Source organism: Battus philenor, unplaced genomic scaffold (genome assembly GCF_028537555.1).
Source record: "Battus philenor isolate CCGP_79_NKW_IND1 unplaced genomic scaffold, ilBatPhil1.0.hap1 SCAF_42, whole genome shotgun sequence".
Taxonomy (NCBI): Eukaryota; Metazoa; Arthropoda; class Insecta; order Lepidoptera; family Papilionidae; genus Battus; species Battus philenor.
Genome location: NW_027181707.1, coordinates 20001 through 25000, shown reverse-complemented (window position 1 = coordinate 25000; position 5000 = coordinate 20001). Strand labels below are relative to the sequence as shown.

Below are 5000 nucleotides of genomic sequence, written 5' to 3'. Positions count from 1 at the left end.
TACACGAACCGATGAGCTCGGACGAAGACCGCACTACGAAGACTCGCGTCTTAGCGATGCGTGTAATCTTTTCACACTCGTTTCATATTCAATACAATTCGATATATTTAAACGGACCGTAAACGCGCTCCGCGCGTACGCGGACGTGAGGGGTGCAGCACCCCGCCGTCCGTCGTCCGTCGCGAAGAACGTTCAACGGAAACCGTCAATTGTTCGAAAGAGCGCGCGCCCGCTCGCCCGCGCGCGGTAGTGCGGCAGCGGCAGCGCGACGACAGCGACGGCGGATAGTGAGAGAGAGAGAGTGAGAGCCGCGGCGGCGCGGACGAGAGACTCTTATTAGAGATCGTCCCATCGCACCGTCCGCGAGCTCGTTCATCACCCCCCACCAACCCGCCGCCGCCGCGTCGCGCGTCACCGCCGCGCGCATCGACCGGCGCGAGCGCACGTAGCGCGCGTTCTACACCGAACAGTGTGGTTTTTATATTTTAACAGCCGGCCCTCAGACAGGAGTGGTCCTGGATATTTCTCCACGGACCGCAATGTGCGTTCGAAATGTCGATGTTCAAATGTGTCCTGCAGTTCACACTATGACGCGCAGTTAACTGCGTTCTTCATCGACCCGCGAGCCAAGTGATCCACCGTCCAGGGTAATGGTTTTTTCTTAATGTTGTTATTACTTACGGTAGCGGCCTACGGCTCTCGCCGTCGGCCACTTGATTGTCCGTTTTTATGTATTAACGTCGAAAGTTGGTCGAATTCATGTGCGCCGAGGCGTTCATAAAGAAACGGCACCGAAAAAGCTTAACGCCCCGACGCGAATCCTTTAGAATGATGAACGACGACGACCCGCGCACCCCCCAACGAGCTGGCGTGACGCACGACATTGTCATCTTTCTAACCGCTTAAATTTCGTTTTGTATAGCGCCAACCGACAATAAAGGGCCTGAGCTAGGCAGTGGGGATTTTCACCGCTTCGAACGCTCCGTTTGGTATGCCCCGGTCGGCGCTCGTCTCTCGGCGTTTTTCCGCCACCCGGCCGCTTCGACGGCGGCGGAGGCAGCGGCGGCGGTAGCACTTTCGACGAATGCCACCACCGCCACCGGCCACCGCCACGGCGCCGTCGCCGCTGCGCCGTTAGGCGTAATAGACGCTAGAGACAATTATTTCACATTTTATTTTTTATACATATATACAAACACGCACACACACACGCACGCACACGCGCGCGCGCTCGTCCGCATTAGATACGAACAGCAGCGCGCGCGTACGTACATATATATGTATATATGTCGTATATATATATATCATTATGGATGTATTACATATATATATGTGTAAACACGGTATGTACGAAGTCGTCGTCGTCGTCGTCGTCGTCGTCGCAACAGCAACAACAGCAACAGCGGCGCAACAACGTTCGTGAACATATCACGCGTCTCGCACACATACACACACGTTAATGATCCTTCCGCAGGTTCCCCTACGGAAACCTTGTTACGACTTTTACTTCCTCTAAATGATCAAGTTTGGTCAACTTCCCAGCAACGCCGACGGCCGTGAAGCCACCGCGTGTCGGTCCGAAGACCTCACTAAATCATTCAATCGGTAGTAGCGACGGGCGGTGTGTACAAAGGGCAGGGACGTAATCAACGCGAGCTTATGACTCGCGCTTACTAGGAATTCCTCGTTTATGGGGGATAATTGCAAACCCCAATCCCCAGCACGAAGGAGTTTCAACGGGTTGCCCGGGCCTCTAGGCCAGGGAGAACATGCTGATTCCTTCAGTGTAGCGCGCGTGCGGCCCAGGACATCTAAGGGCATCACAGACCTGTTATTGCTCAATCTCGTGCGGCTCGAAGCCGCCGGTCCCTCTAAGAAGAATTTTAATACGTCGCCAGTGAGTTGCGCCACCGGAGCGGCGCACACCTAAATGACGACGCCTATTTAGCAGGCTAGAGTCTCGTTCGTTACCGGAATTAACCAGACAAATCGCTCCACCAACTAAGAACGGCCATGCACCACCACCCACCGAATCAAGAAAGAGCTGTTAATCTGTCAATCCTTCCGGTGTCCGGGCCTGGTGAGATTTCCCGTGTTGAGTCAAATTAAGCCGCAGGCTCCACTCCTGGTGGTGCCCTTCCGTCAATTCCTTTAAGTTTCAGCTTTGCAACCATACTCCCCCCGGAGTCCAAAATCTTTGGTTTCCCGGAAGCTGCCCGCCGAGCCATCGTAGTAACGTCGGCGGATCGCTAGATGACATATTTACGGTTAGAACTAGGGCGGTATCTAATCGCCTTCGAACCTCTAACTTTCGTTCTTGATTGATGAAAACACCTTTGGCAAATGCTTTCGCTGATGTTCGTCTTGCGACGATCCAAGAATTTCACCTCTAACGTCGCAATACGAATGCCCCCAGTTATCCCTATTAATCATTACCTCGGAGTTCTGAAAACCAACAAAATAGAACCGAGATCATATTCTATTATTCCATGCACGAAATATTCAAGCAGCATTTTGAGCCCGCTTTGAGCACTCTAATTTGTTCAAAGTAAAATTGTCGGCCCATCTCGACACTCACCGAAGAGCACCGCGATAGGATTTTGATATTGAACCGCCGTTTTACCGACGGCTCACCGACGATATGCTCCGCAGACGTGTCAGTATCACCGCGGATGCGGTGCACCGACAGCGCGGCGCACAAATGCAACTACGAGCTTTTTAACCGCAACAATTTTAGTATACGCTATTGGAGCTGGAGTTACCGCGGCTGCTGGCACCAGACTTGCCCTCCAATTGTTCCTCGTTAAAATATTTAAAGTGTACTCATTCCGATTACGAGGCCTCGTAAGAGTCCCGTATCGTTATTTTTCGTCACTACCTCCCCGTGCCGGGAGTGGGTAATTTGCGCGCCTGCTGCCTTCCTTGGATGTGGTAGCCGTTTCTCAGGCTCCCTCTCCGGAATCGAACCCTGATTCCCCGTTACCCGTGACAACCATGGTAGTCGCAGAAACTACCATCGAAAGTTGATAAGGCAGACATTTGAAAGATGCGTCGCCGGTGCTGGACCATGCGATCGGCAAAAGTTATCCAGATTCATCAAAATTAACGACTTCGGACGCGAGGCCCTCCGTCGATTGGTTTTGATCTAATAAAAGCACTCATCCCATCACTGGTCAGAGTTCTGATTGCATGTATTAGCTCTAGAATTACCACAGTTATCCAAGTAACCGAGGTAAGATCTAAGGAACCAAAACTGATATATTGAGCCATTCGCGGTATCGCCTTAATACGGCTTGCACTGAGACATGCATGGCTTAATCTTTGAGACAAGCATATAACTACTGGCAGGATCAACCAGGGAGCTAGCTAGAGCTAACACACACCAACACCGCACATACGAGAGATATGAGGGTGATGATGATATGATAGACGTGTGACAAGCGACGCGTCGGACGTTCGAAACGCCGTGACGCGCCGGTGCCTAGGTAGCTTTTTGCGTGCGTGCGTGCGTGCGTATTTATTACAATACACACACAACACCACACCGCAACAACAAAATGAATTCGTTTTTCTATCTGTTCACGGAGGAAAATGTATATCTCAACACTCGCCTCGCGTTCGTCCAGATTTACTTTGGACGCGGCATCGCGTCCGATTCATCGGAACGTTCTTTGACGAGACACATACAAATCTTCACTTTTATAAAATATCGTTTCGCAAAACGAACAATGACCGATTTCCAGCCCGGTTTTAGAGAGATCCGAAATCCTTGATTTATATATCATGATCGACCGTCGCGCGACTAGCGCGCGACGAGCTCGTTGATGCGATGCGTTAAGGGCCGCCCCGAAGTCGACTCGGGAGCCCAACGCCGTTCGCGTTAATTAAACGAGACGTTCTCTTACGCCTTCCGCTCTTACATAACGGAGACGTCGTCCGACACAGTTTACGGTGTGTTGTTGTGGGGAGATGATCCCCTTTTTCTTCCCTCCTCCGCCGCCGCTGTGTCGTTCGTGCGTTTGTCGGTTATAGAAGTTTCAGTTTCGGGCGTTCTCGTTGGTGGCGCGCGTTGTTTGTGTATCGGTGTTATTAGTTTTGTTCGATTCGCGCGCGTTTTCTAAGAATAATTTTTAAATTTTTTTTTTTTTATAAAAAAAAAAAAAAAAAAACTAAATCTAAAAAAAACGCAATCTCCGCAAACAAACTAACACCACCACACCACACACACCCCACCAACCAAAAAAACACACTCCACACTCCACAACCACCAACAAACAAAACAAAACAGAAGAGCATCGGAGAGAACTCTATTCGGCCGACCGGCGCGTCTCGCGCCAGTCCCATGTATATGCGGGAACGACTGTATGCGTCTCCGCGTAGCGCGATAGAGCGTTCGCGTATCGATTGCATACCACCGATCTACATATCTATATCTGACCCTGATCTCGATGTCATCGTCGTCGTCATCATCATCATCATCATCATCATCATCATCATCATCATCATCATCATCGTTCGACCCGATCGCGGATTGCGCGTAGCCAGCCGCCGATGCGTTCGCGTATCGATTTCTGAAAACGACAGAGTCCGGTCCCGTTCGCGTATCGATGCATAAATTTCGTGCTGATGACGATCGCACTCTTTCATACGCGATGTCGACTGAGACAAAGAAAGGTGTCGTCGTCGTCGTCGTCGTCGTCGTCGTCGTCGTCGTCGTCGAGACGGTAGCGGTCCGTAATAAAGATCGTGCGGCCCGGCCTCGGGGTGCGGATAGTCACTCGGGCGTTCGCGTATCGATTTCGGAAAACGACAGAGTCCGGTCCCGTTCGTGTATCGATTTTCTAACGTGATATCGTCCTGATTCCGTGTGTTAAAATTACGATTAATGTCGATGCTAAAACTTTACTATCTTCAATATCGTCATCGTCATCATCGTCATCATCGTCATCATCGTCATCATCGTCATCATCATCATCACGTTGGGCACAAGCAGTGGAACG

At 50.9% G+C, this 5000-nt stretch overlaps 2 non-coding genes across 2 annotated transcripts; both read right to left on the bottom strand.

Annotated features, from left to right (window-relative positions):
- Positions 1-493: 493 nt before the first annotated feature.
- Positions 494-650, bottom strand: LOC137929119 (5.8S ribosomal RNA). The gene has a single exon (XR_011108694.1). It is a non-coding gene; the product is annotated as a 5.8S ribosomal RNA (ribosomal RNA).
- An 807-nt stretch (positions 651-1457) lies between these two features.
- Positions 1458-3361, bottom strand: LOC137929114 (small subunit ribosomal RNA). The gene has a single exon (XR_011108689.1). It is a non-coding gene; the product is annotated as a small subunit ribosomal RNA (ribosomal RNA).
- Positions 3362-5000: the final 1639 nt, after the last annotated feature.